The 27,985-nt window shown below is 37.3% G+C and overlaps 1 protein-coding gene across 2 annotated transcripts in view; it reads left to right on the top strand.

Moving 5' to 3' along the window:
• LOC129791322 (leucine-rich repeat-containing protein 24) overlaps nucleotides 1-27,985 on the top strand; it is a 125,768-nt gene that overhangs the window by 26,674 nt on the left and 71,109 nt on the right. The window lies entirely within an intron of this gene.

Consider the following 27,985-nt stretch of genomic DNA (forward strand, 5'->3'; position numbering starts at 1 on the left):
TTGGGCGACGGAGCTGATGTCGAAGCATCTTGACAGAGCATCAGGGACTATGTTTTCCCTTCCTGGCCGATGTCTCACCTCAAAATCGAACTCTTGCAACCTCAATATCCAGCGAGCAAGACGGCCACGAGCCTCCTTCTGCCTCAACAGCCACTGTAGTGCTGAGTGGTCTGTTTCTACCACAAACCGAGCTCCCACAAGGTACTGGCGGAATTTTTCAATGCTGTACAGCACACCCAGAAGCTCCTGCTCCGTGGTGGTGTAATTTTTCTCGGCGGCCGTGAACTTCCTCGACATATAGGCAATTACCCGCTCCTTATCATCCTCCCCCTGCACGAGAACGCCTCCACATCCGAAGTCGCTACTGTCTGTCTTCACTCGGAAGGGTTTGGAATAATCGGCGGTGGCCAGTATAGGCGCGGAAATCAGGGCACGCTTGAGATCCTCAAAGGCACGGTCAGCCTCAGGTGACCACTCAATTGATTTGGGTTTTCCCTTGAGAAGATTGGTAAGGGGCAGAATGGTGGTTGAAAAATTAGGAATGAATTTGCGATACCAGGACATCATTCCAATCACCTGGCGAAGTCCCTTCACCGTGCGCGGAGGGGTGAGTTGAATGATGGCATCAATCTTCTCTGTGTTGGTAGAAATTCCCTCCGAAGAAATTGTTAATCCCAAAAAACTCAATTCGGGGACGCAGAACTTCGACTTCGCCAAATTGATCGTGAGATTGGCGGCTTTGAGCCGCTTTGCAACTTCTCCCAACATCCGCACATGGGTCTCAAAATCAGGTGTCACGACAAGCACATCATCCAGGTAATAATACACAAAGGGCTCCAGATCATGCCCCAACACCAGTGACATCAACCTTGCCATAGTCATGGGAGAATTGACTAGCCCAAAAGGAGTTCGCTGGAAACAGTATAACTTCCTTCCAGGTAACGCAAAGGCCGTTTTCTGCTGATCCTGGGGGTCCAAAGGGATCTGGAAAAATGCCTCTGAGAGATCAATGCTGGATAAATACTGTGTGCCAGACAGCTGGGACAATATCGCCTCGATATGGGGCAAGGGGAATGTGTCCCTCACGGTGACATTGTTTAATCCTCGCGCATCCAAACAGAATCTAATACGCCCATCCTTCTTGTCGCGAATTGTGACCGGATTCAACCACGGAGTGGGCTCGCATTCCCTAATCACTCCACGTTTCAAAAGGCGATCCAATTCCACATCCACAGCCTTCATCAGGTGGGTTGGAACCGGATAACACCGTTGGTGCACAGGTGCATTGTCGAGGGTATCAATCCTATGGGTGATCAGATGAGTGCGTCCAAAGTTATCTTCCGTGGTGATGGGAAATTGAGGGATAACTTCATCTAATCCGGCGCGTTCCTCGCTGCTGAGAATCACCGGATGTCGACTTAAAGCATCACACCTCCTCGGATTTGGCTTGACTATCCTCAAGTCAAACTTCATCCAAAAATCTACTCCCAGAATCAATGGCGAATACAAATCGGGAACAATGAGGACAGGTAAAAGGTGTGTTCTGCCATCAAAGGTGATTGGAACATCGACGAGTTCGGTGCACTCATGCATGCTGCCGTCTGCAGTTCGGATAAAAATTAATTTTGATGTTGCACGAGATATTAAATGACTTCCCTTCAATAATTCCTCCGATCCTTTTCCCAAACACGTGTGAGTTGCTCCACTATCCAACAGTCCAATCACATCGCGGTCAAAAATTCTCACCGCGGCGTAAGGTCGACGATCATCCTCATCAGGAGTGCCTAACGGCCTGTCGTCCACCTCACAAATTGTGACAACACTGCAGCTGAAATCCTGGGCAATCCTTGGGTGAAAATTCGGAAGGGGCTCACTGAAGTCGATTAAATCCGCACATCCAATCGTATCTGCAGCAAAATCTATCAATGTATATTCTCCAGCTGATTTAATCACATCCAGAGTTGTGACAGAGATAGATAAATTGAGTGCTTCCTCACCAGAAGATGACAAATCAACTCCATTAACTTCTTCTACATTCTCAAAAATAGGAATTTTCTTCAATACGCGGTCTAATTCTTCATCCACTTCCGAATAATTTTGAAAATCCAGCGCGAATGCTTCAAATTCATCAAAAATATATTCATCGACAACATCCAAATCTTCATCTATGTTGTTGTCAACTTTGGGGTTCTGCTTGTGCTTATTTATCTTCTTGTGTTTTTCTTTTGGAGTTTGAGGGATTGTAGGTGATATACCGGCGTCCACCATCCCTCCTAGTGTCCCGGAGATCCTTCCCCCGAACATGTAGGGCAATCTCTCCTCGTCACATTAGCTGCACCACAACCATAGCATATGATCCTAGCACGGCGAGGCTGTGTGCATTGATCTAAAGGATGATATCCAATGTAACAATTGAGACATAGGGAAGAATTAGCCTGTGGACGTCTTTGGGTGGCTTGGGTGTTCTGATCGGTGTTCCTCCTGTTGTTGTTTCGAGAATTACTCCTTCGCGGAGGATCATTGGTTCTCACTGTTTCCACAGCATTGATGCGCGATTGTCTTTGACGCGAAGAGTCCTCACTCGCGATAAGCATATTATTTTCAATCACACGGAGAGCACTTTCTAATTCAGACACAGATGAAAACTCCCGCAATAAAATTGATTCCCTGATCCTTGGGGCGAGATTTCGACGAATCATCTGAATCTGCGTGTTCTCATCTAATGGCACATCTAACTCACGAAACAATGCACGCACATCCGCGATAAACACACCCACTCGTTCACCTTCACGTTGTTTTCTGTCCTCTAATCTCCTACGCACAGATAAATCACAATCAGACCTATCAAAGGTGGTTTTTATTGCACGCGAAAAGTCCTCCCAGGTTGAGAAAAGTTCACAACTCTTGAACCAACGTAAAGCATCACCACCCAAACATAAGTGCACACTTGATAACACCGAATCAGCTGCCACTCTCTGCGCACTAGCCATTCTCTCCATTTCACGCAAAAATGTTCCAACGCGTGCTCCCTTAAGATCACCAGAGAACGTGATCCCCCAATCCTTCAATGGGATGGGTTTAAAGGTGGTGAAGTTGCTAGCTGGAGGGGCAACAGTGGTCACCACAGATGTATCGAGGCTCCTAGGTTGAGACTGTATTTCTGGCTGCGAACTGCCAGAATCCTGAGGCACATCCTGTCCACCGACAGCTCCCATTTCTTCGGGAATACTTTCCATAGAATGGTATGTCGATGCGTTCAGAGCCGTAGCATTCAAATTCGCAGCAAAATTCCTCGAAGGTCCCGCGCGTGGGAGTCGCGGAAGTTGTGGCGTTTGCTCGTGCCGAGTTCTGGGGGTCACTTGAGGAGCGTTTTGGAATTGTAGTAATGACATCTTGTCCACTAAGGTGTTCATTGTGGAGGCCAGAGTGTTCATTTGCTGATTCATCCTGTCGCTGTTTCCTTGAAAGGTTTCAAACATCTCTCTGTTCCTTTCCTCCTGTTGCCTTAAGAACCTCTCGGTGGTTGTTCCCAAGGTCTCAACAAGGTGTCTATTTTCCTCGCACTCTCGCTCCAATCGCAAGAAACGTTCCTCCCATCTATTGATTGCAATCCCACGACCACTTCCCATCAGAGGAGTTCGCGGAATCCTTGATTCTTGTGGTGTGCTGGCCACCGAAACAGTTGGTGGCTGTTGGCTTGTGGAAGGTGGTTGTTCCACAGAACTGGGTGGTGGTTGTGCAACAGCACTTGGTGGTGGCTGGTTCCCGGAGGGATTCTTTCGCGTTCCAACCATATTGACAAAATCGAAATAAAAATCAGAAATTTTCCGAGAAAAATCAAAAAAAAACTTCAAAGGGAGAACCAAAACTCAATCCCAAATCAAGAAAAATCCCAAAAATAATTTTCGATAAATTTTCCCTTTATTGGATCAATTAAAATAATCCATAAAAATTATCCAATCTTAAATTAATACAAAATGTTCAGCATAATGACCGTGAGCAATGCAAGCTGCACGTAAAAATTTCCTCCAAAAAAGGACTAGAGAAATTCCTCTTATCCCTTCATTGCCCGCAGGACGCAGCACGCGAGAAAGGCAGGTCACAAATGGTCCAGCAAATTCTACTCAACCCGCTTAATCGATTGCCTAGGCAAGATGCGAGGAGCAAAAAATAAAAGGGCACCTGCCCCCGCCAAGCCCACAGCGCATGCCCCACAGTAAATGCCAAGATAAGGAAACTCTTAATTATTTAAATTGAAATCTAAATTAACATCAATATCCTGGAAGGGGATTTCCTCACTTCCAAAATAAAAAAAAAAGAAAAATCGGAGAAAAAGAAAAAAAAATTCTCCAAGCTCCGGATGGCTTTCAACAACTCCCGGATGATTCTGAAAAACTCCCGGATGGATCTCAAAAGTCCCAAATGACTTTCAGAGAACCCCCAAATTGAGACTTTGATCAAGGTGACCGGATAAAGAAATTTTTGCAAAAGTGCAGTTGCCAAAATTAATAAATTATTTTACTTGCAAAGGCAATTTTAATTTTTGACCATCAAAAAATATTCGAAAAGCTCTCCCCAATACTACTTGTGCTATGTATAGCGGGATCCGTATGGGAAACTTCAAAGGTATCCCCGCCGACAATGGTCAAAATATATTTCTGCACAAAGGCCCCCAAATGATCGCTCAATACCTATTGTTTGGGGGTTGCGGTTTTCTGAGAATCGCAAGGAGACGAAGCACAAGACTTCACAAATTTTTGTACAACACAAAATCCATTTTACTTATTCCTCAGCAAAGGCTAAATTTTATGGGAATTTTCAGAATTTTCCAATGAATCAAATTATAATTTTACTCTATGCAACACTGATACTCTTTAGGGCTACTTGCGTGAGTTCCAGCGGTGGTTGGGCGCCATATAAGATTCAAAACCCTCCCTCGGCTAGCTCAGGGGGTTGATTTATTCTTCCCTCAAGTTTTACAGGGTCTTGATTCTCCTTCTCAGTCACAATAGAATTCTCCTCTGCTGGTACTTCGATCTACGGCGGTTCTTCTGCTGCTGCGATCTCCCTCGGGGATCTTCTACTCTCCACCGTCGTTCAGGGGTTTGTCTGTTGACTCCCTCAATGCACTATTTCCTCTCAGGATATGTGGGTGTGATTCAATTCTCTCTGTCTGAGATCTGGCTCACCTGAGGAACCGTGTGATAGCGTTTCTGTGCGCACTGGCAATTTACGACCAGGCCACAGACTTCTCCGCGCACCAAAGGTGGCGATAAAGATGTTCCCAGGTAAATCCGGCAATTGACGACCGGCAGGTGAGCTTTGGCTCTTCCACAGAACCCGTATGTGCTGGATTCAGGTTGCGACCGGGGAAAGCACTTTTCCTTGCCAGTAAGACTGACAATCTAACGTCCAGACACAGGCGGCAATGGACGACCGACCTCTGCGTCTGATTCGGGCCCGTGGGATGCGCCAAATCTTCCAACTGACTCTCCTCAATCTCCTGGCGTAAACCCTTGGCGTGAAGCTCTCCGATGCAGCTGATGCAATTCCTGGGACGGAACAAATCCACTTCCGGCGTCTTCTTTTGGCGGGAAGCTGTCCGACACAGATGATGCAGTTCCGGGGAAGGCACAAATTCACTCCCGGTGTCTTCGACACTCTCGTAGATCTCACCAGACAGAACTCTGAGGATGACTGGACTCAGACTGAACTCCCTTCCCTGTGGGGATGGAAAATTTATAACTAAGCGTAGCACACAAATACATACAAAGAACATATATCATGCACACACTCTTCGGCTTCCTTCGTCGTTTTGGAGACATTTTGACTGAATAAAAGTTAACCTCCCGAAAGCCAAGTTCAAAATTTTTTCGCACGTTACAACCCCTCCGTGAAACATTTTACCCTCCAATTTTTGGGAAAAAGAACCGCACATGTATACCATAAAAGGAGGACTAAATGAGCCGTATGTTTGCGTGTGTGTGTGTGAGGAACAATCAACCCAAAAACAACCCTCAAAGACGGGGGATATCAATTTCCCAGGAACCATATTTTGGTTGAATTTATGACAATTCTGAGACGTTTTATGGGGCACAAACGCTAACATGGGACAAAATAACGTATATAGAAGGAGTAACAAAACTCTTTCATATTTCATTCAACTCACATTATGATGATTGAGCAGGCAGACTTCTTGTGTTTGCCACAAGTACTTTTCAATTGAGAATGAAAGCCTGTGGGAAAGTGATGCTGAGTGAGTGAAAAGGTTGATTCGAAGATGTGAATGCGCCTTTGAAATTTTATCCATAGGCAGAGCATATAAATTGTGCTGTTGATGATCCTTTTTGGCGGGAAAACTTTATTATTTATTGCTTTTCATCTTCTCTTGGATAAATATACAGATGGTAGCTTTCCAGCGACGTTTTGATTTTTTTTAAATATTTTTTAGGTCATTTTTTTTAATAAAATATCTTTAAAATCTCATTCAAAATCCACCATTCTGTTAAACAAGACTTTTTTTTCCATAAATTCACGACAGTTTTATTTAAATGAGAAAATCCGGAAAACTTTTCTTTTGAACTAGTTTTCTTTTTCCTCGGAGAAAATTTCCCAAAAATGTCAAGCAAGTTTCCCCCATATAAATGAACAATATGTATGTCTAAAAGGCAAGAACAATAGCCCCTCATATTAATTTCACGTCTTGCTCTCAAATGTGACCAATTCAATTGAGAGTGACGAGCTGAACAAGAAATTATCATAACAATACACTCATGAAAATTATAAGAATTTCTCCTTCATCATCTCCTCAATGGGCATACACCAAAAAAATGTACTGGTAAGCTGACCAAGCTTACGAGAGCTGTGTTTCTTTCAGTGTACCAATTTTGTGAGAGCAAACTAGAACGCAAATTCATTTAAATACGCGCAAAGTCGGGAAAAGTTGAAAAGTCATCCCGAAAGAAATCTTTAAAACGCCATATCTCGGGAACGGCTCCATAGATTTTCGAGTTTGAGCTATCGTTGGAAAGGTCTTAACCTCAACTATAATATATTAAAATATGAAGTCAATCGATAATAGCATTTTCGAAATATTCGAGTTCGAAATTTTCGAAAATTTTTTTTTGACTTTAGCGCCTCTCGCGGTCATTTTTCGAAGTTGCAATGTTCTAGACATTTGTAGAGCTTCACGAAACCTTTCATTTGCGCTTGAGTTGATTAAAATCGGACTTGTAGAACCTGAGATATGACATGCCAACTTTGGAAGGCTATATCTCGAGAACGGCGACATAGATTTTCTTCATTTTTGGCATGGAGCTAGATAATATAGTCAGCTATAACATATCAAAAAATGAAGCAAATCGATAATGGCGTTTTCGAGATATTAATCGAAAACTCATCGAAAATTTTGTTTTTGATATTTGGCCCCCTAGCGGTCACTTTTGAAACTTCGGATGTTTTGGAGAGTTGTAGGGTTTGTTGAGATCTTTCATTTGACCCCGGGTTGATCAAAATCGGTCAAGCCGTTTTCAAGTTATGGTCGATTTTCGATGAAAAATTGTGGCAGCCATATTGGCTAAACGGCTTGACCGATTTTCGAAAATGAGGTATCGTTGGAAAGCTCTTGATGGCCCCTACAACATATCAAAATTTCAGATTTTTAGCTGTTACAGGGACTGAGATATAGCGAAAACAAAATTTTGAGGTTATTCAAAATGGCGGACGCGGGGGTGGGGGGTAAAATTTGACGTCATAATCGGACGTCTTCCGGTCGATATTTAAACTTTGCCGTTTACCGCAAGTCTCTATCTATTACCGTTCTCTCGCAATTTAGCTCTGAACTCCGGACGGACGGCCGGACGGCCGGACGGACGGCCGGACGGACGGCCGGACGGCCGGAAAAAAAAATTTTTGGCGCATACGTTTTTTGGAATGTGGGGACCCTAATTCGTGCTCATCCCAAGTTTGAGCCCGATCTGACGACTTTCGATTTTGCTCGGTACACAAAAGCTGTGTCTGAAAGAAACACAGCTAAAAGAACCATCACAAGTGGAATTTTGAATTAAATATGAAAGTGAACCCCTTCGGGTTCTGCTGCTGCTGCTACATTTTAGCTCAGAGAGTGTGCAAATGGCATTGCCAGCCATTCTAAAATTACTATACTGCGCCTTTTAATTAATGTAGAGAAATATCTTTTATTTTTGTTAACATTTCCATCCAACACGGCGTTTTTTATGCAAAAACATTTTGTATGTAAGCAACTTTTACTCGTCAAAACATCCCTGGAGCCTTTTGTGTACCCACGAAAAAAAAGTATAACCATATACAGAAGTGAATGCCGCTGGAAATGCAATCCCATTGAGATTTTATGACCATATTCTGGAATCATGTTCTGGGTATTCAACATTCTGCAGAATTCAATGCGGTCTTCAGTTGTGTGGCACAAACACACAACATGCGGGATTCCCAAGTGTGGGGATATCGCTTTCAAAAAGCCCATTAAATGAGAGTTTCGTGATCATTAGCATATCGATTGAGAGAGTGTTTTTTCGTTATATATAATACCCACAACTATATACAAAATTTTTAACAGTGCCTGTCGCAGAGATTGAGTGACAAGTGCATCTTTTCACTTTCATGCTGCTTTTGTATTTCAACACTGACACGGGGATTTGATTTTCCTCTTTTGCCATCAACGTGGTAGAAATGGTTTTTGGTAACAGACTGAAACATAATTCAATTTCGTGTTATCGCTACAGATTGATAACTTATCAATGCATGGGGTGTTGGCAGCTAGTTGGTTTAATTTTGCATTTTATATACGAACGTTTGCAGAGAAATCAAAATCAAATTGAAATATTTACCTCATCGAAGGAAAATTCAAAAAATAATATTAATATATTCATTTGCAAACAAGATTAAATTTAATTGATGATTAAACTGAGTTTTTCATTAGCTTAAGAGTTAATTAAGTCTCGATTTGAGCCTTCAGATCTGATCATACTATAGAACAAAACTTTTCAGAGATTGAATGATGTAAAAGATAATTTTTGACGCCAAAAGATTCTTACCTGCGGAATATTTTGATTTCTTTTTGCGAATCGAATATTTTTATTCAAATAAACACCCCTTGATATCAACTAATCAATTTCCAATAAGTCTCTATTCCGTATGAAAAACAGTGCAAAATAAACTAGCCAATTGTCACTCAATCGCAACTAAATTGCTAATGAACTTTAATGGATTTCGTCTACAATTTTGGATATTTTCAATAAAATTCTCACAATGCAAATATTGCTGAAAATTGTAGAATATTTGTGCTATATATATGGACCGTAAACATTAATTCCAATATGAAACAACATACGTACATATTCACCTAATATTGAAGATTTACATATGTGTGGAATATTTTGCTATATATGTATGTATTTATGGTTATTAGAAAAATCAATCGATCGGTATTTCAGTTGATAGAGTCGAAATATTCAATGTTATTTACATAACTTCGGTTTCGTCTAGCACAATCTCTGTTTGTCCTCCATTTTCATTATATATTTTATTAATATCCAATGACAAATTCTCCATTTGCCTGACATGTTCGCTTTTACTTTGTACACACAGAGTGTCATCGTCTTTGATACATGAAAAAAAAACTACATATCCCATGTAGTAGTTAAGAGCTCTTGTACATGGAGCTCTTTTTTTCTAAAACATCTCTTCGTTCTTCTTTTTTCTGTGTCCTCACAGTACAACCCCTCGTTGTATTGACAAAGTAATCAATTTCCAATTTTCAACACACGCTTTGCTGGTGTCTCTATCTTGGCGACGTCTCACAGTGTCAAAGATAAGAAATTTATCTCGCTGATACAGACATTCCCAAAGCCATCTCGACAATTTTAGTCATGTTACGCTATACGGGGAAATGTTTGAAGGGGGATTCCAATATCAATTTGATGCAATTTGTACCACTTAGCAATTGCTATTGCAGCATTTATGCGCTTGAATATTGTGAGATTCAGCATAAAATGCATAGACACCTTATGCTGTTTCATGAGCAAGCTGGTTCCGAAGTTTTTTTATAAGGTAGAAGAGGGAGCTAATAAACCATGTACGTTGCTTTTCTAACTATAAAAAAAAGAGATTTTTATGTTTTCATTAAAGTATTTTTCTTATTTATTTTTTTATTATTTCATAAAGCTTATATAGGTAGTTTTTTTTTTTTTAAATAGTCTTAAAACTAACGAGAGTTTATAGCATAGTTAGTAATCTTGTCTAAAATAAATAAAAATAAATATTTTGGCGCTACGTCCCATATAGGGACAAGGCCGGCCGCCCTATATGATGTTGTTGTTCTCCTTGCGGAGAAGTAGTGGGCGGCCTTGCTAGATACTACCACGTGTGGGCCATTTTACGGATAGGAGTGTATCAATCTCCTGATCCAACCGGTCAACGTGATCTAATTGCACGTTGGCGGATGGGGCGCGTTGCCGGGTTCTGTATTCGAACCGGCGACCTTCGGATGCGCACTCAAGCGCTCTATCCACTGCACCCCAGGCCCACAGTAATCTTGTCTAGCTTTTACAAAATACGAAATTAAAGGTAAATAATAAAAGATACCTAAATCTTAATTTTAAAATTAGCTGGTTGCAACAGAAATTATTGTATCTGCTGTAGGAATCCCTATCTTTATACGATATTTGCTGTTTCAACCAGCGAATTGACAATGGATAAAATTCACTAATCAGACAGACTTAAATTTTCTAAGAAATCTCAAGTCTCTCTGACTACTAAATTTCAACCAATATCTCGTCTTTAAATAGAGATAGAAAAGAAAAGAAAATGTTGGAAAAATTAATGAATCTGTTTTATTTAAAATTATTATTTTAAAAATTAAAAATATGATTATATATTTTTTTCTATGTTGATATCTGTTGTTTTTTGTTTTTCTAAAGTTTTTTTTTTAATTCCATAAGATATCTGATTTTTGAGTTATTAAATAATAAAAATTTTAATCTATAAAAAAACAGAATTTCATCACAATTTTTTTATTAATTTTACCTTAAAATTTCTTTCAAATCTCATAACGTTCTTGTTAGCAAATATTTTTTCCTTATCAGTTGTGTGTACGTCTTGGTAAATGTAGGTGTCACTGCTCTGTATACTGCAACATTCCCTATCAAGGGTAAAACCTCTCAGAGTTGTAATTTAAAGTGCGAATTACGTAGGTTGGGCATTCCATTGCTTAATTGCAGTTAATTCAAATCAATTGCTAAGCTTTCAATCAATATAACGTTTGTTAGACGCCCTTCATGAGTGGAAAATTGCAGTCCACCCTCACAGTATGTCTGCAAATGATTTACATAGTTCTCCCACAGTATTGTAGGGGGTGACCAATCATCAAATATGCTTCGTATAATATTCTGAGATGACACATAAATATCCGCCATGAGTTGACTAATTCCAATATTGATCGGTGAGTCAGTCTACGTCGCTATTTGGAAGTCTAATCAGTACTTTTGACCTCTCTCGCTGACCCCAAACGTTTGCATTGAGGTCATTTTGACTCTCAAACCCATCATCGTATCGCAACTTCGTACAAAGTCGCGGAAATATTTTTTTATTCTGTAAGTTTCTCTGCAGAGCTATGGTATCGTAAAAAAAGCTAAAACATCGAGAGGTTTTTCAGCTAATTAGTGGAGACACGATTCTTAGAGAGATCTTAAGCAAAAAAGTGTTGTGTTTACAAAAACAATGATTGTTGAAATTAAATAATTTTATTTTTTTTTGCATGAAGCTTTGAGATTTGCAAATTTGCGCAGAAATGTTTTTTCTCTGTGCTTCTATGCTTTTTATGCTTTGATCTTTGTTGACATAATTTTCCTTGAATTAATTGAAAATATTCGAACTTTAAATGAAGGAATCAAGATAAAAATCAATACAAAAGATCATGACTAGTAACTTCCAATGAAAACATTTATTGATTTCCACGGAATCTCTAATTTATCTCTATTAACAACAATGATAACATAGCATTGAAATAAAACTTTCCTCACTGGTAAGAGGAATAAAAGAGAAAATCTTCACAAACTCGAGAGGTTTTTGTTAGAGAAGAAATTCCCGGGAAAAACGTCGTGGAATGTCGCAAGATATAAATATTCTCGCTTATTTGATTTTCTTTTTAATAATGCCATTTTTGCAAGCATTCTATTTTTATAAGAATCTCTCATTGCGAATATTTTTCCACTGGAATTTCTTCAAGAAAAAAAAAGAAGATATTTTTCCATTTGAATTCATTTGAATACAAGTGATACAATTGAGAGCATTTTGAGTATATTTCTTATGAATGAAAAATGCATAATTTTTATTTTTTTAAAATTTATTTTTACAATGATTTGTTTTTTCTTCATTTGTAAGACTTATGGGGAAAATAAAATTCAAAGGGTGCCGGCAATCAGCTTTGGCATGAAAGACGTTCTTTTTTGGGGTCATAAAATAATAATTTTTCTTTCCAAGAACTCGCTCGTTCTCCATTTTTTGCTGGAAAAAAAATGCTGGAGTTTGAAAGTAAAACAATTATTTCTTATATTCCCTCGCACACGAGAAATATCCCACACAAGAAAATAAACTATGAGCCAATAGAAGTCTTCAAAAAAATAAACACGATGACATAAACAGTTTAAATGCTGATTGTAATAAAAATCTCGTTGGTGTAATTTTTTGGAAGAATGGTTGAGCAATATTTTTTGGAAGTTATTTGAGAGAGTTTTGTTTCATTCACCACAATGGAGAGAAATAAAATGCCATTCGGGCAACTTTAATGCGGAAATTCAATTTTTAATGTCTCAGCTCGCTTATTGTTTGTCCGAATGAGTAAAAAAAAAGCAATTGGAGCACAAACTATGTATGTATATTGCAGCTAAATATGTGCATGAGGCTTATGGTTGGATTATACATAATTTTTCTGCTTTGTAAAATAAACACACAAGAGTGTCGCTTCCCATTGACTTAATGCATGCACAAAGTTCTTGGTTGTGTAAATAAAAACGTCCAATTATGGTAGAAAGTGCTATCGGAAACTGGCAATAACGCAATCGAATTGCCACTATGGGTCACCAATTGCTATCGCTTCGCAAACTTGCATCAATTTGGCACAAGGTTCTCAACAACGCGCACTCCTGGTGTGAATCACTCGATGCTGTTCAAGCTGAAAATTCGAGATAAAACACCACCTTTTTTCGCTCATTTATAGTTGAATGTGAGTCAGATGGAAGATATGACTTTAAACTACCGGACAAACCAACCTGCATTTCATTTTATTCGACCATTTAATTGAAATTCAATTGAAAACAACGATCTTTTGGACTCCTTTTTTTTTCAAGAGACTTTCAAAATATTATCCAAGGTTCAAAGGTGTTAAAGTTAGTCTCGGAAATAAGCTTTTTAATTGCTGATTAAATTTTTTAATCCTTGTAATTTTATATCAATTACTTTGTGCCTAAAGAGAAGAGAATTAAAAAACAAAGTTCTTAATGACTTATATTCTAAAAAAAAGTTATCAAACGTTAGCAATTTAGTAATACAGAGTGAAATTCACTAATCAGAAAGACTTAAGCTTTTTTAAGGAAGATTTAAATTTTCTTAAGATTCTTAAGGTTCTTTAAGTGTTCTTAAGGGAAACTTAAGAATCTTAAATTTTTCCTAAGAAATTTTTCAAAGGAGATCTTAAGTTTTTTCTTAAGGAATCTTAAGAAATCTTATAACAATTTAATACATTCTTAAGAAAACTTAACTCTGACTAGTGAATTTCACTCCATTGAAAAAGCACCAAAACTTTAGAAAGTTCTTAGATAAATTATCAATCGTTAGAAATTCAATTAGAAAATCCAGAATCGTTAAACATTCAAAGACAAGTCATTTATCGTTAAAAATTTAAATAAAACATTTTTATACGTTAAAAAATCGTAGATAAAATGTCAAACATTATGAATTTCTTTCAGAATTAAAAGAAAATTGGCAAAAACGTTTGAAATTCATTAATAAATAAATTATTTGTTGAACGAATTATCTCACAATGTAGTTCAATAAAGGCTGCACTTCGTGGTACTACTGTATCTGTGACAGATTTAAATTATTTACAGAATTTTTCTGATTGATTTTTTACTATTACAACAAACAATGCTATTATTAATAAAAATGGTAAACAAATGAATGAAAAAGAAAAACAAGAAAGTGCAAAAAAAAGTTAATTGGGTTTTTTCCAGTTGCAATGAAAAGTATGTATACACCAATGTAGCGTGTATAAAAAATGCAAAATATAGCCATTGCTTGTGTACAAAGAAGAAAATGAAGGAGGGCAAATTGGAAGAAAATGTGGAACAAAATAAAATTTTCATTGAATACTTTCCATGCCTTGGGGTGGCTGAGGGGGGTAGATGTGAGAAAATTGGGGAATTGAAATCAAAGAGCGGTTGTGAATTTAAAAAGAAAACACTCAAGTATAATTAATTATTTGGGAAGAAAAGGAAGCAATTAATTAGGAAGAATTCAGCACAATACCTCCATTTCTGCATAATTAAAGGTATAAAATCCACTCCTTCAGCATGCTATTTTCACTCGTGCACACACACACCATTCATAACTCATGGAAGAAATTTTCCGCGCACTGCCTTTTTCCATTCTCTTCCCTTTTGAAACTCATTACCAAGAAATTGAAGCTACATACATATGTGTATAAGGATATATTAACCTACTTGATAGTAATTACATGCCGCATATAAGTTTTGTTGGAATATTGTGACTTTCCCCGTGAGGGATGCGCTTTGGGGGAAATGGGGGAATAGTTGCGGAATGAATTTCTCCTGTGTGAATTTGCGAAAGGAGAGAACTTTCCTGGGGGTGGGATTTATAATGAAGAAGATCCGTAATTCACCACTCCCATTTTGATATGCTTGAGGCAGAAGTATCAACTATCACAGCTTTTTCCTCATTTACCAAAGCTATCCTCCCCCAGCATACACTACACAGCTTAAAGAAGTAACATCCGCTCATTGTATCCACTGGGCGGTGTAGATCCACTGCGTTGAGAAGGAAGTTAAGCGTTTCAATTTTAAATAGTTACAACTTTTTGAACAAAACTTCCGTACACTTCACTACCCAACAAAGGGCTCGTTGATGTGCTATTCAGGAGCTTTACTTTTTTCACAACGAAATAAACTCTTGTACACAATAAGCAAACCCTCTCCCAACTCCTCTTAGCTTTTTGAAAGCTCACAGAGAGCTTTTGTTGGGTATATATGTATTTTGTATTATTTCCCCTCTCAAACTAACCGCTTTTCTGCCCATCTCATTCGGAAATGATTTTTAATCGCCTTACCGTCAACAAATTCAGCAGCACAATCTGCTTTTCTTGTGTGCCGCTGCAGCCGATTTGTGGGAGGAGAAATATCCTCTACCCAACACCTGGCGCAAAAGGGACATAAAGGACACAATCCCAACCTGAGAGAAAATGCCGCCAAGTCACACAAAGGGAGTCCTCTCGAAGCCATTGAAGGGCTTTCGAAATTTCACCATGGTGCGCGTCAATGTGGTGGAATCACCGAGAAATGTGACAATTTTCCCTCGTTTTGGGGAAAATGTACAACAGCAGAGAAAGAGAGAGAGAGATTTCAATTCAGCACTTTAAGATGCGTAGGTTTTCTTTTTAAATAAGTTTCTTTCGTTGCTTCTTTTGAAATTGAAATACGAAAAAAAACAAGACTTCAAGGAGAGATAAAAATGTATACTTCATTTTAAATGCTGTGAAGAGGTGAAGGATATATAGTTAGATAGAGAGCTTTAAAAGCTTTTTCTTTGAAAGATTTTCATTTATATATTTTTTTTAAAGACTTGATACTTCTACATTTTTTTAAGTCAAGTTCTTTAATTAATAAAAGACATAGATCATGAAAAGAAACTGAGCATTAACCCTTTAAGGATCGTAAGAAATTCAGCAAGATGAATGTGTTAAAAATAATCCTTTTTTGGAAAATTATTAATTTTATTCTAGCACAAAGTAAACACCTAAAATTATTTTTACGACATTTGACCTTCTGAATTTTTATGGTCCTTAAGGGTTAAAGAATTTGAAAAAAATATTCAAGCTACAAAGTAATCGTTGAAAGAAAAATTAAAAATGTGGAATTCATAAAACCAACAGACTACCCCTTTGTAAATGCGGCTGTAATCTCAGTCTTAATTACATACTTTTTATCTGCTAAAAGAAATCTAATGACTGACTAATAACTGTCCCAAAGATTGAATAATATCCCCTCGAAAAAACCTCCAACTGCTTCAAATTTCTTTCAAATTTTATCGCTGAGCAATAAATCAAAAATTCTCATGGGATCACTCCCGGGAAAGCTGGGAAAAGATACTCGCGCGATTGAGTCTACCCTGTATTTGGTTTAAATCCATTTTGAGACGTGTACCAGATGTTCTCCATCCGGGATGGGGATTACTTCCATATCTTTGCGCACTCTTCCACAGTTAATTCCCCATTTTTTTTGCTCTCTGCAAGTGCATCATTTTCATTGAGAAAATTATCTCCTGCGTGCTCTGTTACTTCATTCTGTTTGTTGTGTAATAAAATAAAATGATAAATAGGATTTTTTAAGAGTATTTGTATGGTGTTTGTATAAAAAAAAAGAATGTTTTTTTGTCAGGAAGGAAAGTGCATGACAATTTATTGCTTGAGAGAACAGGGCGATAGAGCGTTTGAGTTTATAGAACGAATTAATGAAAAAAAAAAGTTCTTTTTGCCTGCTTGGGGAACATTAAACATGCATTTTGCATTGAGAACATTTTGTGTGGAAAAAAAAGCAAAGCGAAATGCATCAACAACCATTTTGAAATTATTATTGTGTTGTACTCTACTTTTACGCAGCAACATTCGATATTGTCTCTAATTGAGCGGAAGTTTACACAATTTAGTCATTCCCAAAAGCGTTAAATTAAAGACATGGCGACTGCTTCCTTTTTGCACAAGAATCATTCTGAATTGATGCAAAAACATCCATCAGCGTGCAAACAAACTAAAAGGCACGCCGCCACGCGCGCGGGGATTTATGCATTGGAAAAAGTGTTGACACTGCTTGGGAAAAGTGCAAGAGAGGGTGATACGGTCATGGAGCGATGCAATGGAATCCCAAAATAGATTTATGTGTATGCCTGTGAGTTGCTCCCAAAGTCTGCCATTCCTGATTTATTGCACTGCTGGCATTGAAGTGTGAATCCCAGAATAATGAGATTCTACGGGGTAAATAGTTTTATTGCTTTTCGTCTCGTTGTGGAATTTTCTCAACACAACACAGGGATTCTTCTCCTTCCCTTTAGACAGGGAGGGGGAAAAGCCTTTTCACTGGGTTTTTTTCCAGGAATTTTCTTTCCCCAGAGTACTTGTCTATTTTATTCATCAACTCACATCCCAAATACAGGAGGTAATGTCTCTCAAATCTTCTTACTGCAAGCAACACGCATAAATCGTGTTCAGAAAGATCATACGGGCGGGGGAGTGTCAAAGTATATTTCCAACTGAAATTACATTTTCTTGCACATCCCCAAAAGTCACGTACATTCGCCCCAGTCTAGGCGCAGACTAAATCAATAAGACACCAACCAATTTGGCTCTCAACTCCCCCACCCCGCAATCCCTGGCTCAATCCCAGGCCCAATCCCTCCAAAAGTGCCGAAATATGTCTGCTGAAAACTTTTAAAGAAATAACCCCCCACACCCCCCGTGAAAAAGGAAAGAAAATCTAAAGCATATATTTTCCAAATTTTCCACCTTAAAATTTTCTACCTCAATGTCATGCAATTACATGCACGAAGATGCTCAATTTGGTATTCAGACAAATAAGCATTTTAGCCAAAAGCAGAACGTTCAATGGGATATTATTGGATTTACATTTGTAGCGTGCATAGAACTTATTATTTTTCCGGTAGCATGTTTGGAGAGGGAGAGAAAGATAGTCCATATCAACATGGAAAACATTTTCAAAAGAGATCTCGTTTAGATTACACAAACACCCGTAAAATATACTTCTCTACAATGTCTCTCTTATTGTGAATTTTGTCATTCTTTATGAGGTGCAATTAAGGTTACAATATATACTCCGGAATTATATTTCCCGGCATGCACATAAGTATATAAAGTGAGATAAAAGGGTTTAAAAAAAGAGTTTTCCTTCTTTTTTTGAGAAGTAGATTTATCAGTTTTACTTTTCTCATTGCATGACAAGTAAGAATTGCATATAAAAGTTTTCCCTTTGACTGTAAACTCTATTTTGTTGAGAAAATGAATACGACATTCAACAAGAAGGGGTTGTTTGATGTACAATTTTATATATAATAATGTAAGTTTGTTTATTGAGAGAATCTGTTGCAACTTATGCAGTTTATATTCTTTAGTTGAGCTTCAGAAGTTAATTTTAATTACCTTCTCGTTTCATTGTGAACTTCATTGCTGAAAGCAAGCGGGAAATGTGAGATTATAATTTATGTAATTGTAGTAAGAATATTATTTTCAGAAATATTCAGAATACTTACAAAAAAATCTTAAATTATTAATTTTGAATCTTGAAAATATGTTGATTTTTTTCTTCTACGGGAAAACTCAATTTATCTAAATTATCAGAATATTCAGTCAGTTTAATAAATATCCATAAATATTCCCCCTGATGACGGATAAATTTTCTAAGAAGAAAATTATGCTTTTGGTCAGAAAATTCTGCTTCCGGGCACGAATTCTCTAAGAGTGAAAAACTCCCGTGATAAACTCCTGAAGGCTTTTGCGCTTTAAAAGAAACGTGAAAACCGCGAAAATCTTACGTGAGTTTATCACGCATGCATTATTTTTCTTAAAGAATTAAGCTTACGTAAAGTTTTCTTCACTTTTTCCCTGCAAAAAGCCTTTGGGAGTTTATCACGAGAGTTTTTCACTCTTAGAGAATACAGCCCCTGTTCAGAATTGCTAATTATTCTGATTAATTGCTCATTATAGATTTTGATTTAATATAGATTTATTCATCTCAGAAAAGTATATAGTCTTCTGATCAAAGCAGAATATTATTCTGATAAAAACGGAATATTCATCTGATCATAGCAGAATATTCTTTTGACCGAAAGCATAATTTTCTGATCAAAAGATGTTACCCTCCTGATCACACCAATGTTACTCCACTCTACGGTACATCCTTATTAAATTAGAGATCCTCTCATTTTCCCCTCTTATCTTCAACTTTTCCCTCCATTCAATATACCGCTTAAAATTTCCCAACATTTTACAATAAATTAAAGAACATTGATTTTAGAGAATAATTTAATATATTCCACCGAGCCTCTGACGTCACTCCCAGCGCACATTAATTCATTCACATCACCAACGATGGATTAGATACTTCTGCAAGTGACAAACATGACAGCAAAATAAAAATTTATTTACTTGCATGATTTGTATGCGAGACACGAGAGTGTTTTTTCAGCGTTAACAAGCTGCAAAACACTTTTATCTCACAATAGCAATCTTGAACCTCATTTAGTAATCTCCAATGTAGCCACAATCGTTAATAAGTTTTTTTTTCTTGGGTGGATTGGAGGGGAGTCATTACATAGAAATTCCTTTCCATTTAGTACACTCATTTAGACTCATTAGCATACCATCATAAAAGCTATTTTCTTATCAATCTCCCTCACACTTTGGCAGCATTAGAAGTGATGGGGGGGGGGAGAGAGGAAGTGCGGAAAATTGTTCCTGGCATGAGGAGAAATTGTGATTGAGTGTTAGATGTGTGAAAAATATTTTCCTTCTTCCGAGAATTTTTGTCAATTTTTTTTGTATTGAATTTCTTCAGTTGAATTCTTGGTTGAAATTATCTTTTGTAAATTTGTTTTCTATGAATATACTTGAAGAAAATTCTTGCAATGGAAAATTGCTTTATACGTGAAGGGTTGGGGATGATAAAAAATTGATTTGAAGGTATTCTATTGATAGAATTCAAGCTGAGAGGGTGTAAAACGATGAGGGATAAATGATGGGGAAGGTGGTTTGAAGGGAAGATTGTGGGGGTGGTGGCGTATACCCCCGGGGGATATGTCTTTTGTATTTGGGGTGTACTTTTGCATCCATTGTGTAGGAGTTTAGTAAATAAAATTCACATAAAATGGGTTTCTTATTGCTACAATGTTGGAAGCACATCGCTTGCTCCTCGCACTCCCCCGCTTTGAATTATGAATGGGTAACATGGTGCGCGGTTGAAGGATTCTCAATTTAAAACATTTTCAAACAATCCACTGTGGAGCTTTTCTTCTTCGGGGCGTATTGATTTGTCGAATGAATGGGCATTCTTTGCCATATGCCTGATTAGGAGAGCTTTTTGTGAGCTTTTTCATGAGCAAAGAGAGAGTGGTCTTGAAAAGTTGATCTCAGCACAATGTCGACATTTTATTCATTCTCTATTGATTCCCAATGCAAAATGACGTGCAAAAACGTCGCGATGGAGGTATCATTTGAAGGAGAAACAATTCCAACAGAGAGATGATATTAATATGGATAAGGAAAAGCAAGTTGTGTGTATTGAGATTAGAAATATTGAAATCACGCAATGACTTGCAGAACCTTTTGTGTTGTAATAGAGTAAGATCTATTTATTTACATTTTTCCCCAATAAATATAAGCTTCCATACACAACAACCAACACTCGCAAACGTACCAGGGAGTAATTTGAAATCCGCGTGACTCAATAAAATCTCATGCAAGGAGCTTTAGTTTCACACAGAGTGGGAAAAGTAGAAGAAACAAGCGCGCAAAGCTCTCTTTTTTTTCGGGGGGAGGTAGACAGTAAATTGAAGTGGCATAGCATAAATTTTCATCCACTTCATCTTATCCACTTGAAGGGTTCAAAATTCAGAAACATTACTCTGCATTTTGCGTGTTGGGAGATGGTCTTCCCGCCCCCGCCGCATCATGCTCATGTCCTGTGGATAACCAAACCATTACTCAAACTCCAAAAAAGCAGGGGATGGTATCCAAATGTGCGAGATATGAGACAGTGAGACATAAATAATTGTATTGGGAAAAATACTTCGTGATAGTAAAAATTTATGGCTTGTATCTGTCTCAGGCTGTCGATGATCGATGCTGGGGTATGTCTGGCAATATCCCTTTTTCACATATACATATTGCTAAACGTTTCCAGAATTTACAATTCAAGTGCCGAAGATAAAACCACCCCCACATACCTCACAGCACCGGGAAATTTTAGTGCTTCGACCCAACAAAGTCATGCTCTTCGTGACAATTTTCACCGTGTGCAGAAAAAGCACGACAGTGATACTACCACAAATTATGTATCCACCAAGAGATTGGTTTCGATCCAATATGCGCACTGAGGCATTAAAGCGGCTTAAGTGGAGTAATTATTTAAATTGTTTAATTAGCTAAAAATTTACTCCACCATATGGTGTTGGTCTCATGGAAAAAAAACGTGATAAAGCCCATCGATACGCCCTACTTTGGGGATTTAAAACTTAATAGGTTTAACATCCAGCGAGTATGTGTTCTGTCAAAGAGTAAATACCACACTAAGCCATGCCAGGATTTCGTGCTCTATTAACAGCAAAAACAAAAAGAATATTCAGTTCACAAAAATTTGTTATTTAAAATATAGTTTTAGAGAAAGAAAAAAAATACACAAAACTATTATGAAGAATATTTTCATGTTGAGAGAGGAATTTCGTGATGAAAATATCCCATTACCGGGAGAGACTTGAATAGAAGCTTTTTTTCCTAGCATAAGAGCACATTCATACAGCATAAGGCTTGCTCGTTAAGCGAAAAAAACATTATATCCTTAGCAAAAAAAATGGGGAAAATATGCTAGAGAATTTCAAGAGTTTAATTTGAATAAGAGTTCACAATAAACAAATAATAAATTATATATAAAATGAGGAGAGCTTTTTCTTCTAGAGAAAAAGAACTTTTCTCATTTGTTTTGAATTATTTTAGAACTCTTACCTATTTGAGAGGAAACTCACGAAGAAAATATCGAACAGATAAATGCTATTGGCTATATAGAATTAATTCATAAGAACTATCTAATATCAAATTAAATGTTGGAAAAGTAATGGCAGACAAGGAGTATTAATCTGAATAAAATTATTCAAATATATAGAAAAATTCGGGTAATTCCCAAAAAGAAATTCAAAATATTCGGACCCAAAAAGACATTTTTAGACCCAAAAAGACTCAGATTGTGCAGAAAAAGTGATTATTTTAAGCCTAAAACGTACTAAACTTTAGCATAAAAACCACTAAATTAAACCAGAAAAAAATGTTCTGAGTTTAGTCTTTAAAAGGCTCAGATTGAGCTTAGATATTGTTTAATTTACAGAATTTACACATACAAAGTACAAATTAAAATCCGATTTTTTCTGATCTTAGGATCTTAGTGCTAAAAAGGCTTAGATTGAGCATGAAAAGCTTCAAATCATGCCTAAAACGTACTGAATTTAAGCCAGAAAAGTTTTATTGAGAGTCCAGTCTTTAAAAGGATTAAGTAAAATAGCCTCAAAAGTGCCTTATTCAAACAAAAATTATTTGTTTTATACCAAAAGATATTTTATTACAAAAAAAAAATTCGCCAAAAAATCAAAATATTCGGTAGATGAACACCCCTTAAAGTCCAAACCATACCTTTTCTTAAAAAACGCGTTTTCGTTGTTTTTTCTCACTCTATGGTCTAATGTCAAACGTTAGAATTCTGCAAATTAAATTGTCAACTTTTTCTTATCCTAAAAACCTTCCCCTAAAATAGATTTCTAGCTACTCCCCTGCCCTTACAGACAAAATTTCAAAAAAAACTTATTAATTATGCACCTGCCACTTGAGCATTGCATGAGCGAGTATAACGTCAGAATTAACTTCGGTCGCCCCAGTTAATTGCAATATCGACCAAGGAGAGAAAAAAAGCACAGAATAATCGAATTGCAGTGCATAAAATGAGAAATGCATTGTGCAGTAATGAGAATTCTAAGTGATTTGATGGAAGTAGCAGATAGAGAAATCATCGCTGACCTACATACATTGTGCGGTGTGATTTGTCTGAGAAAAATTGTGGTCTTTCTTCGGGGAGAACGGTTGTGTGCTGTATGGCTGAGGAAAAATTTAAGAAAAAAAAAGGCGTTGATGATGAGGACGCGGGAAAAGCCAGACGTTTGTCGAGTGTGGTAAAATGTGTCGGGCAGTTGAAAGAGATTTCTTTATTGATAAAGACTCCCCGGGAAAAGAGGAAAAGAGTGCAGGGAGTGGCATGTCGAGTGTAAAAATTCCCAGTCACACGATTTGCATCCCAATGAGGCTCATTCATCACGTCCCGAGGGAAAAGCCAGCGACACGCTCCTCAGTGTCGTGATTTGTCTTTAGGAGCATACGGTACACATAGCAAAAGAGATATCCCACCCCTCTAACCACATATGTATGAATATAATCATGCTGCAAAGGAGTCTAGTTGGGCACATATTGTTGCTCATCGTCGGGAAAATTACTTATCGTATTATTATTATGTAGAATGTCTTTTCCCGGCGGAGAAAGAAAAGAGAGAGAAAAAAGTTAGGGCCAAACGTTTTGGCACAGAGAAAAAATGGGAATTTATGGGAATGTTGTACATGTGGGGGAGGAAATAGCAGGTGGGGGTGGGGGGTCGGATCCACTCAGTGCTATCTTACAAGAATCTAGGGAATCTCATGTGTTCTCCCAAAGTCCTTTGCATAATGATAATAAAAATTATAGCAAGTCCATAAAAGTAATTTACGGATCTCACCTATTTTCATCTGTATAGAATGGAGTAACTCACATGGAAAGGCATTTGAAATTTTCTGAATGGGCAACCTCCCACCCCCGCACACAGTTACACACATTTTCCCATCGTACCCTTAGATGATGTCCTTTACGACAGACCCACTCAAGCAAGTTCTCTCAGGGACAATTTTAAGTTTTTATGACTCTTTTTATATTCGTCTTTCACGTGCAAAAATCTCCAATATATTTCACATAGCCTGTGGGGGTTTGTGATACACATCCCCCACCCCACAAAAATGTATATAATCAACATTGTATAAATCTGATAAAGTTGAATTGAGACATTGCTGGGAGAATTCTTTTTTTTTTATTGGTTGACAGGGAAAATTAACTTTTGGCCCATTTGAGGTCATTCTCATTCCTCGCCAACAACAATGTCTCGACGAAAGGTGCCATAAATCTGTGGCGGAATCACCTGTAATTAGACAAAGTCACTGATAATTGCACTTCAAGTGTCACGGTAATGTGACTCACTCTCGATGAAGCTTTTCACACTTTTGCCGTCAACGCTATTTATGTTCAAAAGGGGGCACGCAATTCACTGAAACTGTGGTACGTGCAAATTAACTTGTAAAATATTCAAAGAAAAAATTGTAGGAATAATTAGGAATAAGACATTATGCAAAATATAGGAGACGATGGTCTAAATTTGGGTATGAGTAAAATTAAATTAAAAAATTAAAATGGAAAATTTGTTTTTGCTTATTGTTGGTAATCTTTTATTCAGAACTATATCCTTCAATTATCTGCATCGCTGAACAAACTAAACAATAAACTAAAAATTTTTTTCTTTTTGTAAGTTTTCCGAATCAATTCCGGATCTAATACTTCCGGGTGCGGATGTAACTGTTTAAATTTGTTTATCAAAAAATTAATTTTCTATAATAGAAGAAAATTGCAAGAATAATTGGACTGTTCTATTTTAAAGAACTTTTGCAATTTTTATTAAATAATTTTTTAGTCCGGAAGTTTAAAAAATATCCGGAAATTAAATTGTAAGAAATTGTAAATACTTTTCAATATTCTGTGAATGAAATTTTTATTATGAGCCATTTTTAACATGCAAGATGTACTAAAAGTTGAACAGGATCTTATCCAGGATGTCAGGAAAAGATTATTTTTTTCCGGAAGCTCCATTTTCTTGATAACGACAAGTCAAAATCTTGAATTAAAAAATGAAATAATCTTAACTATTCTAAAGCGTTAATATCTATCTATTTACGTCCATTCAAATAATCTTAAAGGTTACTAGAATATTTTTTAAACATTTCCTAAATAGTCCCATCAAGAGGTCCGATTTAGAACAGTTTCCCTTAAAACAATTTAATTTCCCGATCATAACTAACTAATGTTTCTGAAAACTCCAGAAAAAAAATCCATCCAGTACAACTAATTAAAGAAAATTTCTTTTTTTCAAATAGTTTTCTTTTACAGCTTCTACAAATTACCACATCAAATGTACATAATTCATAGCAATTATTTGCCCCTTAACCAATTTTATTTCCACGAAAGATTAACTTAAAAAAAACGTCAGTATTAAGCTGTTTTCCCCAACGTTATCAATTATGCGGCATTACATACCTACTAAAAAAAATAATTTCATATTTCTACCTTCTTCAGGTATATAATAAAGCTTCAGATAAATTCACGTGAAGAGCATTAAATGCTGCAATTCACGGTACAATTGAACGTAGCGCTTCTCTGGGGAGATAAATTGAAACAGTACTGAAGAAGATAAATATGGCAAAATTGCTATAATTGCACCTTTAGAATAATTGCTCACCTATAGCAAATCACCAGTGCGGCAAAATTTTTCCATTTCATTGTGTGGGAGGGTTTTCATTTTTTTTTTCGAAGCAACTTCAGCGTTAGCACATCGTGTGAGGAGGCAAAAAAAGGCAATTTGGTGTTTTAATTGTTGACCGGGAATATTCTTCTCAATCTGTTGGTGTGTTCTCAAGCTCACCAGTCAGTTGGTTGCACTGCATAGCCCCATTGGAATGGGCTTTTAATATTAATTGCAATGCACTGTGGTTGTGTCTCTCGGATATTTCGCCCGGGCATGAGGAGAGTCTTTCACGCCACGCGAAGAGGATGCTTGCAAATTTGTATTCACTGACCGTGCAGAAATTACAATAGGACTGCCACATGTATTTTGGCCATTCCATGCCTCTTGTGCGAATATAAATTTTGTCCAGGGGGGGTGCCTTGTGCAAAGAAATTATTACACAAGAGCTACACGATTTTTTTCTGTTGCTCCCCCCCCCTGCAGGGAATTCTCTTGCCCTCGGAAATGCGCATATATTTGTTTCCTAGGCATTGAGGATATACGAATTTTTCTTTCACTCTTGAGGATCCAAAAAAATCCCGCCCGTCAGAGGCGCGCGCGGGTGAAGGCAGAAAATCCCGTGTAGTTGTAATATTTTTCCTCGACATCTGAATTATCATCATCCTTCCTTGTCACCATTCTATGCGGAGATACACCCGAGGAGTACCATCAATTGCACCACTCACAGCCTCATCCGACATTTGGCGCTGAAAGTGGCTGCAAGGAGGTTCAGGCTGTACGGTGGTGGTGATTGAAAGAAGCCTCACATCCTCTGACATGGGTGGATTTATTGTCCAATGAAGGAGGAAGTCTAAGGCGGCAGATTTATTGGATAAAATCCCTTTTGGCTTGGGTGAACGTGCTTGCAATTCCTCAAAATTACGACAACTATGCACTCATGCTGCTTGTTATTGAGACGTTAGATTACTTAAAAAGGGAGTTCTGCTGGGTAACCCCACTTAGTGCAATTTCTTATTAAACTTGCGAATGAGAATCCCTGTGGAGAGGATAAAGGCTGGCTGTCGTGGCTGAAAGTGTGGGAAATGTCATTGGCATTCACAAGGGGGAATGTCATGCACGATTTGCGTAAGATGCTAGTCGAAGTAAAAAGGATAGCTTCTTATGTTACAAGGGGGATGGCAAATACTGATTTATGGACCACAAATTGCTGTAAAAGTTAAAAGAAGATATTTTTTTAAGAAATAATTCTTAAAATACCTTGAGAGAGTAATAAGGAGAAAAAGCTCTTTAAAAAAGCTTCAAGACGTTAAACAAATTAAAATGAAAAATTCTATTTAAGGGTAATTTTATTAAATTTTTAATTCTGCGCTTTGATCTTAAGTTTTAAGACTTAAGACAGGAAATAATAAATTAAAAATATCTCAATATTGCTTTTAATTAATCCCATCGTTTTTTTTTAAAGTACTTTAGGCCTATGGTTTACTCTATACTTGACCTTAAAAGTTCTTTAGAATTCATAAAAAAAAGAATCTAAAAAAACAACTTTCAGAGGTGCTAAACACTTTAAAGCTTAAAAGAGTACCAAAAGATAAATAATCAGCCAAAAAATAACATTTTCACTTTAATTCTTTCTTAGAAAGAGTACATTTAGTGTTTTAATTATAGCAATATCTGAACCGAATATAAAAATTCTATTCCTTTTATTTATTCTGAAATCGATTTTATAGAAATTCAAGCAAAAATCTCCCAATAAACGTTACTAAAATCTCCTTAAAACACATCTTCAACGAATTATAAAATTTATACTCATAATCCGAAAGAATAATTGGAATAGATTACAAAAGAAAAATATTCCGAATAAAAAAATGTCTCCAAAGTGACCAATTGTGAGCCTCTTGCACTTCTTGCACCCACTGTGGCGAAGCCAATAAAAGACGCATTTAAGTATTAGTGGTATTAGTGGTGTTACTTCATCAGCAGACACTTGATGGAGAAATTGCAGCCAAAAAGCATTTGGATTTTCCACGTACACCGGCACACAGAATGAATTCAAGCGTTACTCGTTTATTGTGCGCTTCCTCCACGGAAACCAGATGCCACAGAAATCTCATGTGCCCGTAAAAGTCAACACTTCTTCCCCGCCCCTCACTCCACATTCCCCGAAGACAAATAAGTTCCCCAAGCTAATCCCCTAGCACGGTGCCTTCTTATACTCAAAAATAGCACACAGGGTGAATAAACCCCATCACGGAAAAAGCATTTTACTTTCTCTTACCCATAACTTTCTATATACGTATGATCTC

Source organism: Lutzomyia longipalpis, chromosome 2, assembly GCF_024334085.1.
Source record: "Lutzomyia longipalpis isolate SR_M1_2022 chromosome 2, ASM2433408v1".
NCBI lineage: Eukaryota > Metazoa > Arthropoda > Insecta > Diptera > Psychodidae > Lutzomyia > Lutzomyia longipalpis.